This window comes from Hirundo rustica, chromosome 11 (assembly GCF_015227805.2).
Source record: "Hirundo rustica isolate bHirRus1 chromosome 11, bHirRus1.pri.v3, whole genome shotgun sequence".
Taxonomy (NCBI): domain Eukaryota; kingdom Metazoa; phylum Chordata; class Aves; order Passeriformes; family Hirundinidae; genus Hirundo; species Hirundo rustica.
This window is the reverse complement of record NC_053460.1, coordinates 4,809,282-4,822,827: the sequence shown is the minus strand read 5'-3', so window position 1 is coordinate 4,822,827 and position 13,546 is coordinate 4,809,282.

Sequence of the window (13,546 nt, the reverse complement as noted above, 5' to 3'; positions counted from 1 at the left end):
TCATCCTGGAACTGCCAATTTTCTGTATCCTTTGAGGATTAGATACAAGCTTATAATTTCTGTGAGCAATTATCTAAATAGAAATGCTCTAATTGCACTAGGATTGTGTTTTCTCTGGAGTGTTATTTCTTTCAAGTATCCTGCTGTTTATTTATATTCAGCTAAATAAAAGGTGTGCTGAGTTACCCAGTGATTTACACTGCAGTAGGGACCTTACCAGTGGCACACAGGAGACTGCTGGGGTAGCACAGAAAGCCCTCTAGGCTGTTCTAACTTACTAGAACTAAGCCCATTCCAGTCTCTGTCTTCTAAATTCACAGTTTAATAAAGAAAACAAAGCAATACTTCTTGGATGATTGCCAATGAGCTTTGGTGCCTCTGGAATCACTGCCAGCTCAGGGAAAAGTAGCGAGAAAATTAGGTATGATGCACAACTACCCAAGGAAAACAACAGCTTGATGTCCCATGAGTCTGGAAGTGTGTTAGAGGAGAGCCTGGCACAGAGGCAAAATACAGCCCCACACACTGTGCCCTCAGCAGTGACAGTAGCTTACACTGATCACTTCCATGTGCTTCCATGCCTGCTCTAATCAATATTAGATGACTGACAGAGGCAACAGCACCAAAACAGCCAGGACAAAAGACCCAACACTTGTTAAGAGTTTCATTCCTAGAAAAGGAAGGTTACACAGTTTGGCCTCTACAGTTATGCACCATGTGCTCCACTGCTCAAAAAAAGTTCTGTCTGTCTTAAAGATTAATAATCCTGTAGAATGGTCACACACTGGAGGGGATTGCACAAACTGTCCTTCACATGGAAGTGTGGTGATGGTCTAAAAAGGGGTCCTAGTCCTCCTTCTTCTGAATCACAGCAAAACATCAGAAGAAAAAGCAGCAAGGGGAACCTCACAGCTCACTGCTTTCAGCTTGAAAACCAAAATGGATCACATCACTCTACAAATCTTTAGTGACAACATCAGGAGTGGATATAATCCTTAAAGGGTTAGGCAACAGAGGAAATTTTCTATTGCACACATTCATATCAAACACTACTTACTACCCTAATTTGTGTTTATTTATGTCTATACAGAGTAAAAGAGGGGGGGAAAAAAGGCAGAAAGGGCCAAAAGTGAATTTAGAAAATTCAGGAGATTGCATGATAATTATAATTTCAGGGGCACTAAGTATCAACCTAATAACCTAGAAATGTCACTGATTTTTCAAAATTCCAGTCAGGAACAGCTGCCTTGTGTTAACAGGAAAGAAACAATAAATAGCACATTCCTCCTTTTCTTAATGCGCCTTCATTAATAGACTACTCAACAGAAGGAGTAAGCGAAGAGGATTTCTATCTGTTTTAATTCTATTTCAGTGTGGAATAAATTAATTTTAACCATTTTCAAACAGGACAACAACTTTTAGAACCATGGCTCTGTTCTCATTTTAAACAAAATAAAACATGACAAATGGGAGTTTGTATAGAAGCCTAATTTTTGTACCAAATTTTACCATGCAAAACATGCACAGAGCACTTGTTGATGAGCCACAGGCATCTGTGAAACAGGTCCCAAGAATAAAACACAAAAATATGTTAACTAGCAACAAGGCCTGTAACAGCAAATACATTCCAATTCCTGTCAGGGACTGAAAAACATATATTTCAGACATACACCTACTTAATTTTCTATGCTGCCATGGACATTACCATCAGTGAAACAGTATCTCCTTGCCTGTCCTTTAACAATGAGGAAGATGACTGTGAGTAAAATAAACATGATAATTTCTTGTCCAAAGCTGTCACTCAGATTGATGGAACAACTCAGTTTTTCGACAGCTGAATTAAAGCAGAGACATACCTGATAATTGTATTGCTTTTCTCTGTTTCTCCAACTGAAGTGAGAACCTTCAGAGCCTGGGACATCCAAACCCAGAACAGACAAGTCCTACTTACAGATATGCAAACATGAATTAATGTCAAAAAAGGGTCTGCTGAACAAACCAGATTCAGAACCACTCTTGAAGGAAAAAATTCTATTTTAGCCAACTGGAAGTTTTTCTAATTCAGTAGGTTTCTACCCTTTAAGTCCATAGTTACTTCAACCACTTAAACCTTCTTGCTTCCCAATATCACAATATCCTCACACAGAAAATTTTCTAAGTGCATTTTAATGATTAAGCCTTTGACACAAGAGATATACACAAGCCTTTGATTCCTTCTTGTTCAAGTATACCCCCTTAGAAACACGAGCTCAAGCACACAAAATGTCCATGTGGAAGCAGAACTCCACAATATGAATTAAGGGGCTTTTTTCCTCCCAAAAGGGAGGGGGAAAAAACAGGAAACAAAGGAACATGATTAAGGGGTCCTGGAGAGCAGAGCACTCAAGAATCCCAGCCCAGACTTCAGCTCTTCCAAGCTTCATTTCAGCTGAAAGAGCAAGAATGTGCCAATGAGGAACTTGGTGTTCAAATCATCACACACAGATTTGATGATGGACCTTTTGCAAGTCCTGCCTGCTCATCCTTCTTCTGGCTCTAGAGGAGGCAAAATAGTGTTGAAAGCCAGAGCTTTCATGGCATTTTAATGACCTTGGGATTCCCTGTCCTCCACATGGACCCCCAGATGAAAACCAGTTCCTTTCTATGTGCTCAAAGGTTTACGTACGTCTCTCTTCAGGATGTTTTGCTATTTTTATACAAATATCATGCTATTCAGTGGCAGAAAGAAAGTCTTTCTGAAACAAACTCATACTCTGCTTTGTCTTCCACAAAATAAAATTTTTACCACCTAGTCTACAAAAAGTGATTGCACAATTACTCTTGCAAAATTCCAGCAGTCATTCAAATTTCCAGCAAAACAGGTCTATTCAGGAGTACCGGATTTAGAATTGAAAACCCAGAGGATGCACAGTAAATTAGTACTTTAACTTAGCTGGTAGCAAACCATAAAGTTCTATCAAAAATTTTCTTCATTTATTATTTATAGAATAGGAGTGAATAAAATTTAGAAGTTTTCCATCCAGGATGGGGGAAAAAAATTGAGATTCCTCATTTTAAGACAAAATAAGAACAGTTTTCTCTGCAATTAATTTGGTATTGATTTTTACTAAACCATTCAAGGAAGAGGCAGTATCTTGAAGGCTCTCAGTATCCAAGATACTTAATGAACAACTTCTGGATTCTGAAGGCACAGTTTGTATCTCAAGCTTAAATCCTACTTTATTTCTGCTTCATTATCTCCCTCTCAGTAGAAGACAGTTTCATAGTGTTTTTCATGTCATTACTGGGTGCAGTAGCATTGTATTTCTATTTATTATGAATGCAGTACTCTCTCATCACACATCCCCTTCTGGCTGCCTCAATGCTGCCTTCTTAAATATATTCTTTCAACTGTGCTCCCAATTTCCTGTGATTGAGACTCTCTTATATGAAGATGTCCCCTCCAATAGCCTTCTCTTTCTCATACATATTCAAATATCAAATGGATCTGTATTTCTCCTATATCTTAGTAAATGTTTGCATATTAAAAAATAAAAATTAAAAAAAAAAAAACCAAGATGTTTAAGGAAAAAACCTGAAACAGTGTTCCAGTCATAATTCTCACAGATACCAGAAAAAGAGGATCAGCTGCCTTCCTGGTGGAATTTCACCCTGAGTTTTATTCGATAATTCTGGTTGATACAACCCAACAGACAGGCACTGGTCCCGTCTCCTGGGAACAAACCAAATCTGTTCCATTAATGTCCAAGAAACAGACAGGCTTGAATGGTTGTATCACCATAAAAAATCATTCATCATCTACATTCCTAAATACTCTCTCTGTTTATGGAGAATATTTTCAATCCCATTCAGTGCACTGGTGAACTTAAAGAACCAAAGATCCAGGGATGTAAACAGTTTTCACACACTTTTTTCATTACTTCTCAGGACCTTTCATCCACAGCAGGCAGAGCACAGGTGTGCAAAAGCAACTAGTGGTCACATTCTGTGCTCTAGAGCAATAGCAGCTTTTCATTTAATTAAGAGAAAACATTTAAAGCCATTGCTGCCTCCATGAACTGTTCTTCTCTAATATAAATGGAGGGAATTACCATGGTGTCTATGAATGACAAGTTTTCCACACTACTTTTCTCCTGTCTTAAACCAGTCTCTAAGTGAAGATGTTTAATTGCATATGTGGATGAAGATATACTAAGGTAGTGCTTCAGGCTCCAGAAACATGGAAAGCACGAGCTTTGAAAACTTTACCAGTTTGAAACTGTTTAAAAGTTTATGAGAACAAATGACAAAAAGTGATACTGAAATTAAATACACAGAAATAACTGCAAGGCTACACTAAATGTATGGCCAAGGGGACAGGATCAAATGGGTTTGCATTAAACAAGGGGACGGGGGGTGGAAAAAATACTTCAGGAAAACAGAACAATGGCATAATTTAGCATATTTGTACTTGGGCCAGATCCAGCTGATTGCTTTGGAAAGGATTCTTCTCAAAGTGAAAGGTGAATGGAGGAAGGGAGTTCAGGAAAGAGGTGGGTGTTTTGTCTTTAAAATAAATTATTTGGAGAATGCAATGAGCAGTGAATGTATTACGTTGCAGTAAACATTCCAAATACCTCAAAAATACTATAGCAGTGTCTTCATTGCTTTGATTGTTATTAGGTAGAAGGCAAACAAATGTTTCTTTGTGGAAAAGAACTTGGAGTTCTGCCAGGAATGGTCATGTCTAACACACATTATTTATAACTGTATAAAGTGCAAGAATATTAGTCACTTAATGAAAAGCTGGAGGATGTCTCTTACAAGATATGAAATGATCATAACTTGTTAAAGAAGGTTAAAAATGTGAATCTCTGCACTCAGGAAGCTGCTGTGAGTCTTCACCTCAGGTCTACAGAAATGTACAGCTGTCCCAGGCATCACTGCTGACCTTTGTAAATTCAAGACATAACACTGTCTTCTCCAAATCTTTTACATACCCTCACTGATCGCTTTGACATCACAAATTACCCATCTCTCCCTAAAACTTCAGTTTGGTACGGTTTATACTGTGGGCTTCCTCCTTGCCCTTCTTTTTAGAGCTCCATTCAGTGGTCTGTTCCTCCCGCTCCCCTCACACCCCTGTGGACATTTTCCAAGGGGTTCTTCTCACTCCATCCCTTTTTCACATTGTCTATTTTTACCCTTCTGTTGACCCCATTCACTCATATGGTCTCTCCTCAAGCAGGGACCAACAACCCTCAAATATTCCTCTTTTGCACATCTGTGCTCTGCTACCTTTCTCTTGGCTCACAGATACTGCAATACTAAATACAACAATAGAATTACACATTTATCCCACCTAACCTCATTCCAACCATCACCTTCCTCTCCAAAAAGAATCTTTTACCCAAGTACAGATGAAGGTTTTGAAACAGAGCAGTCATAAGATAGATATTTTTTCCTTTATTTATATCTCACTTATTTCCAGTCTACATTGTTTATTCTAGATATTAAAGAAGGAGAAAAAAAAGAGCTGTCTGAGAAGGAGGAACTCCCTTTGGATTTATATTCAAAGAAGGAGATGAAACAGGACAAGAAGAAACAATAGCTTTTTGTTGTTGTTCAGAAGATTACTGAAATTTTGTGAAATGCAGAGCTCTTTGTACCTGGAATCTAATTACATAAAGTGTTCTGTACCTCTGCCACTGAATGTAGTGAGTTACAGGGTTTGTTGCTCGGGGGTTTTAAATTGTGCTTTTATATTATTTCAGCTGTTTTAAAGCAGCTTCCCGTTTTCCTAAAGAATGGCTGTTTCCAGCCATCAGACTTTGCTACCTCTGCTACAACAACGTGACCATGCCTGGCTAAGTACTTGCTACATCTATTTATTCAGCTTCCAACACAACTCAGCACCATGTATCATACACATCGTGCAAAAATTTTGCTCAAGCATAATCATGGTTCTTAAAACTCAAACTTTGCCACACAATGACAAGGTCTCCACATTACCAGAATTACTTTCCCTCCTCCTCCGCCCCCATCCAACTTCTCATCAGTCTCAAGCATGACTCAACCCCGTTGAAAAGCTGTAGGTTTACAAGTCATTTCATTTCTTTCAAGTGAGATACATCATATGGAGGAAATAAATAAAATGTTTTCAGTGTCTGGTCCCCAGTGGATGATAGTCTATCTGGTTTCGTAAGCTGCTTCTAACTGGAAATTTTTCTACATTAGTTGTGGCTTAACCAGAGTGAGATCCCCATTTTGAAGCCGACTCTGTGATGCCAGCAGAACCTCACCCAGTAGCACAACAACATTTCCTTCTTGTTCTTTGAGCTAACAAACGTATTTTGGAACCATTCCTGTTCCAATTCCCGCCTTATCTCCAAGGCTGCGGGCATGGTAAAAACTGCCTTCGTACAAATGTATTTTTCCTAAGGTCCTGTGTTGAGAGCCATCTTTTACTTGCCAAAACCCCAGACTTCAGCGACGCTCTGAGGTTTTCAACACGTTTTTAACCATTTCACTTTCAGATCCTAGGCAGTTTATTGGCTAGCCAGGAGATGATTACGTATGTGGTCTTCTCTGTCCCCCTCTCACTGGCCTGTGTTAAAATTTAAACAAAACAAAAGGGATGGGGGGGGCAGGAGGAGAGGGGGGAAAAGAAAATTACTGTCATGAATCATCCTAAGGAAAATTAAGTGGAAGTATCATGTTTTCAGTAGTCCTGAGGGATTAAAAGCAGAAGCAAACATTTATCTGGAACAACTGATATACCATTATGATTGCAGCTGCTTCCCCCACTAAGAGTTTCATGGTGTAAAAATTTTGAGGATGAATTATGTCAAGTTTTGAGTATCCCTTGCTAGCTGCTATTTGCCCTAACTTCTAGTCAAATTACTTGAACTGATCACTGTCAGCACTGTGCAGAATTAAAAGCCCCATAGGAAAAGCATCCCGAAACCTACAAAAATAATTGCAGAAGAATCAAAAGGGGCAGATGTGAAAAAAGAGCAACGAGGGCTAACAGAGAAGAGATGGTTCACTGAATTGAAAGGGGCCAGGTAGTCGCTGAAATTTTCAGTATTATAAATAGGACATTATGTAGCTGAACTAAAAATAGGAGTTTTATTTTTACTTGATGTTCCTCGCTGCTGGCTGCTGACCTAGAGAAAGAGGACTCAGAAAGGAGAATTAAACAATTCTCCACAACCATGCAAAAAACAAAACCACTAGCCTGGCGCCAGTGCCTATTTGTAAACTAAGAAAAACACTATTTTTTAAACCATTTTCAAAAGATGCATAATTGAAAGAACTCCCTAATACTGCTGTGAAAAGAACGTAATAGAATAGAACCATTTCTGCAGAAAAACAACAGCAATTACAAATTCCCTGTCTACATACTCACTTGTAAAAGAAAATGGCTGGTGTATGTACTCTGATTCCTTCACTCACTCTGCACATGTACAACTGCTCTCTATGCTGGAAGCACTCTCTGCTCAGCAGTAATATCACATTATCATTCCAGGACTCAGTTTCAAGTCAAGATTGAGGGGCCCAGCAAAGGTCTGGAGGAAAACACTCTGTCAACTTGCCACCTGCCAACTGTCTCAGGGCAGCATCTTGAGTTCTTCCCCTTCCTAAAGGCCAATTTTACTTAAACTGAGAATCCCAATTTAGGTATGGTAAAATGGCAGCTTTTCTGGCCAGCTGCTAAAGTGGTTGTTCATACATTATTTCATGTAAAAAAAAAAAAAAAAAAAACCAGCACAAGCCTAAACCACTAAATCTGGATTGAAGTTTCAAGCCCACGCATCTAATCTTCAGGACAAAGAGACTTGAAACCATGGTTTTGGTTCTTCTTACAAAGATAAGAGGAAGTTGTAAAACAAAACCAGATCTGAATTTGAATTTCACAGCTGTATAAGACCATAGTTTTTGGAGGACCCCATCACCAGCTCAAATCTAAAGGATTCAATAGACTTGAGGTTTCCCCGGGCTGATTTTGGCTTTATCTGCTAAATACTGGATCTTTGCAATGTACACTGACCCCAACGGTCTGTGCTCAAGTATTTACCCATCACCACTTTTGTAGAAAGCTCAAATGAAGATGAAACATGGTGATTTAATTTTGAAGAGTAAGCCATAATTACTTGAAATATTTTATGGCATCAACAAAAATAATTTGCATTACTTGTCATTACTGATGAAATTTAAATAAAGGTAATTATTATAAGAAATTATTGTAATTATTTAAGGGAAAATACTTAGCATTTGTGTAGTCTATATGCAAATCTACTAGTCAGTCATCCTTTGCCATGGGCTGAAAAATAGCAAAATTTGTATTTGCTGTATTTGTACCCTATTCACATCTGTCATTACATCAGTGATCTGATTTGTTTGGGAATGCTAAGACTCAGGACATAATTCTGCACTTAGCTGAAATAATTCTAAAATGCAGGTTAGCACAGTGGCAGATGATAATTCAAAACTTCTTGCTGCTGCTAAGCTATTTTAGTTTCTCTCACTGTCAAAGCCAAGTCAAACACACCTAAATTAAAATGCCTATTTGCAGTGTGTCAAAAGATAACATAAAGATTTTCTTTTCCCTCTTGATTTTTGGTAATATTATTTCACTTTTCATATGGTGAATCAAAATCCCCAAATAAAAGTAAATGCCCTCACTGCACTGTTGTATTTCTGCTGGGTTTTGATCCATCAGACAGCTTGAGAGGGGAACAAGGACTATAACCCTTCCATACGGGAAATGTTGGGTAAACGGGTCATCTCTTTTCTTTCTCCACTGCACCAATTTTTATATATTTATACATACCTATACATACAGATAGAGCTACACACGCACACACACAACACTACCCCAAATCTAGTTTTAGATGCTACTAATAATTTTGACAATCCAACATTTCTGCCTTTACTTCTTCCTCTTCCCATTTCTTGATAACTCACTTGCATAAAACAGACAAGAGTTGCTGGGCAACCTCTGGAGCAGCAGCAAATGGGAGGAACACAACTAAGAAATGGACACAGCAGAGACCCAGGTTCACCAGAACCATACTTGCCAAGCATGACCTACATCTCTTAAGCACCATTTTTGGTGTAAGGACACAAGGAAACTTCACCTTAGCAGCATCACAATACACTAAAACTGGCCTGATGATCTGTAATTACCTCAAGCCACAAATAAAAGTCCTGATGATTAATGTCCCAAGTTCTTCTGCAGATATTCAATCTATTAAAAGACATATTTTCAAACAAACCAGGTTCCCTTCCTGCTGTTCTCTTCAAAGGGAGAATTCTCACTTCCCTTGCAGGTATCTTCACTTTCTGTTTCTCCCATAAATACTTATAATACACAACTTCTGTATGTAGTCTCTTCTAAAACATTGTGAGACATAATTAACAGCTAGAGGTAAAATTACAACATCTCCAGTGAATACTGGACACTGGAATTGGTTTCCACTCAATGCACCACTCCCTGCAATAATTTGCAACTTCCCAACCAGATTTAGATCAATGAAATCATTTTTGCCCTCACTTTGAACACAGCCCCAAGCATGGAAACAGAAGCCCATGAACACAAGCCCAGCACAAACAAAATCCAAGGGAGAATGTCTAACTCTTGTCATACCAGATGATTTAAGAGTCTCCATTTTAAATATCAAGCAACTCCAGAGGAAAGTGTCAGGTTTCCTTGTTGCTGCCTCTCTTCAGCCCTCACCATCTATTCTTGGTCATCCTGCAAACAGAACCAAGAGCAGCACAGCTGCATCACACTGAGAACAAACTGGCTTTCTGAATAAACTTCTAGTATTTACATCTTCTCTTCACATGAAATGTCATAAATGAGCCTTTTCCTATTTTCAAAAAAAAAAAAAAAAAAAAAAAAGGCATCTTGTCACTGATTCTCCAGTTGTTCCCTCTCTTGCAGTGAAGGGCCGACAGATTTCAGACTGTTTGCTGCCACACACTTGTACATCTATCTAAATGAAGCCACTGTAGACCAATTATGAAAGATCTGTTATTCCATTTGGAGCTACTCATTTGGGAATTTGATTTTTGATTTGTTTTCCTCTGAGGTTTTTTGGAAACACTAGTGGGATGAAGTTTAAATTAAATTGGGACCATCAGCACCCCAAAGACAACTATTCAGTAGCACACATTTAATATTGATTTAATATGATTATGTGGGCTGTTTATAACCGCAGCTGTCTAACTAATGCCACTTAGACACAAAGTACTTTATATATTCATTACCAGGAATGTTAGAATATGAACCAAACCAAAACACAACTAAGTAATCCACACAAATATGTAGTTCTGAAAGCTACAGGAAAATTAAGAATTAAAAGCTGCAGTTTTCAATTAACAGAGACAGCTGAGGTGGATTGTTTTGCACGCATGATCTAAGGTGCCACTGGATAAATAATTACAATATTACAGAATACCCAGAGCAAGTGACAAACCAAGAATTACGCTACACAAAATGAATCAATAATAAATCAAAACTTCATCCCTGACAGTTGTCTTTGAGGATGACCTTTTATTCCTGGCTGCTTCCAGAGCCAGGTGCACCAGCCAGTTCCAACATCCCGCTGAACTTTGGGAAACAGGAATGCCTGTATTAGGGTACAACATAGCTGTTTCTAAAATATCTCTTATAGCTAAAACTACCAGTCCAGGGGTGGAAGAGAGTGAGATGTAGTCTTCTAATCCTATCAAACACCATACAGAGGATTTTTGCTAATGTCAGTACCAATCCCCACTGTGGTTTGTGGCTACACGTGGGGCTCTGTGCCTGGGCCTTGCTCAGTGCTGGACACAGCAAAGTCCAACCACGTTTGCTAATTTCAACAGTGCTGGTTTGAGCACAACATGGATTTAAATAAATTTTAAAAGTGGCTGATAAACAGAAGTAGGATTGTGCAAGAGGATTTAGCATCAACGAGCGATCAGCAGCATCCCCAGACTACATCAGAGCACGGGGGTAACCGTGACATCTTCTGGACCATGAGGGAAGAGTGTGGATCTCATTTGATCTGACACAGACACTGTGGTTGGGCTGCACAGAATCCGGGAGCACCTTTACCAGCACCCGGTTCTTACAAGGGCTGAGGCCATTCCTCAGCAAGGGCACTTGGGCACAGACCAACACCTCAACACCACAAGGCTGGGGCAAAAGCAGCACCCAGAGCCCCGCCAAGATGGCGGCGCGGCCTGAGGGAGCCCCGCCCGCGCGGCGGGGAGGCCACCGCCTCCCGCGGGACGGAGCGGCCGCTGGGCGGCGCTGCCGAGTCCGCAGCGAGGGGTGCGGGAACGGGCTGCGGGATGGGGAGAACGGGACACGGGCAACGGGACACGGGCAACGGGACACGGGAGGCCGGGTTGTGGCCGCCGAGCCTGGCGACGTTCCGGACTGCCAGGCGGCGAGTGGAGACGGCGCTGCCGATCGCGGTGATCTCGCAGCGCCAAGCGCTGGCGGCTGGCCCCGGGAGGCAGCGGAGGCCGCCTTGCGCAGCTCCGAACCGGCCGCCGTCCCGGGCTGGGCACGGTCACGTCCGGTGTCTGTCGGCTGACAGCGAGCAGTTCTGCCAGCGCTCGGGAAGAGTACCAAAACATTCCCAATGTTCTTCCTGGCAGTCTGTAAAGAAGGATTTCCCAGTGGCACCGCCGGGACGGAGCCGCGGTCTCCCGCTGGCACCGTGGCACAGCCGGAGCGCGGTGATGCCAGCGCGGGGAGCAGCCGCCTCAGCCCGGCGCTGGAGGGGAAATCAAATTAACTTCAAGTCGAACAACTCAAGCGTCGGGCTGCTGGCAGCAAAGGTCATGAATAGCTTTCAATCAAAGATTTTTGTAAATACTATACCGCTAATGTCATGCTAGCAAAACACGTCCTTTGCTCTCAGCACCTCAGTGTTGGGGACGATATGGTCATATCAGCGTTCGTGTAACTTAGCCACACATATCCGTACTCTTCAAGGCATTTGACGCTTTTGCCAAGCTGAAACAAATCTCCGGATTCTGGATGGCTGACGTCTGTACTGGGAATGAGTTCTCTAAAGCCATCAGTAACATCTTTCCGGGTAATTCATGTATTTTTGAAATGTAACTTGTTTTATCTAAGGGTCTACATTAAGATACCAATAAAAGTCTCACTGGTTAAAGCAACAGCTCCACAGGAAAGTTCCCAGCCTTTAAAATGTCACCAAATAGTTCAAAAGAAAGAATTTAAAGCATGATGATCCACAAGAACCATTTTCAGGCTAAATATATATTTTGTTCCCAGTGATCTATTTTTTGGTACACAGCAATTTAAGTAGGTTTGGGGAACCTGATGTGAATTTACTATTCACTTTCAAGTTTTTATTAGTAGACCTTCATGTACTGCAAGGCAGGTTCTGTTGATGAGCAGCATGGTTATTACTGAGCCTGTAAAATAAACAATCTAATGGGACCACTATTTGCTGATACTCCATTCTAGTCCGTGTTAATAAACCTCAATGTGTAACATAAGTTGCAGCACTAAAATCCATTATGTTGTCCAGGTAAAGCATCTCCTTTGCTTAAGCACTAATGTTAATAATTCATTTTTAACTCAACTATCCGAATCTGGTATCACTTTTAGGTATTCCACAGAAGCGTGCTTTCATTTATATCAGAAAAATTAGATATTAGGTATTATAGGTATATATAGATACCTATTAGGTATCTATAGGTATTAGATGTCATGATTTTTTTTAAAGCATGGGCAGTGCCAAATTCAGGAATGCCTGACTGTTGAATACACTTTATACACAAGGTGTGGAGCTTCAGCAAATTGCGTAACACGTCGGAAATACTCATTACCGTGATTTCCAGTGACAGAGGGAATAACTAACTCACAGGATTAGTCCTCACCCAAACTGTACAGTCAGCTCAACTAAATCAAGGCTTTGCTTCAAGGACTAGAAACTACACATTGTCTTTATCAGCAACAAAGGACATAATTCCTTGAGGATGTTCCCAACTAACGTTTACAGGGAAGACGAGTGGTGCATTCATAATATATTAACACTCAGTCCTGCAGCCTAACAGGAGCACCGGATTCAAGCCCTGTTGTACAAAGAAATTAACACCAGAGCAAGAACTCACCCTGCTGTTCTTACACTATGCAGCTGCTGTTCAGCAGAGGATTTCTCCTTCTACTAAAAAATAGATTTAAAAAAATAAAATAAGGAAAACAGAATGTAATTTCATTTTCCAGCAAGAGAAAGTACACTACAGATAGTGTTACCAGGTGTTTCTGGTAAAACTGGAGAGATTTTGCAGGACTATTTCCTTTCTCTGTCCTCCTCCTGTCCACATGAACTTTTATGGCACTTCAATATGGAAAATCCTCACTATTATGGCCAGAGCTGCCATTTGCCCTGTTTTCCCTTTCTTCACTTTCCCACGTGAAACATTCATGAGCTTCTCACATGTAATTCAACACAAATTACATCATATTTGTTTCCTCTTTTAAATACACTCTTTCAGAAAGAATAATGGGCAAAATGCTTCTATAGAC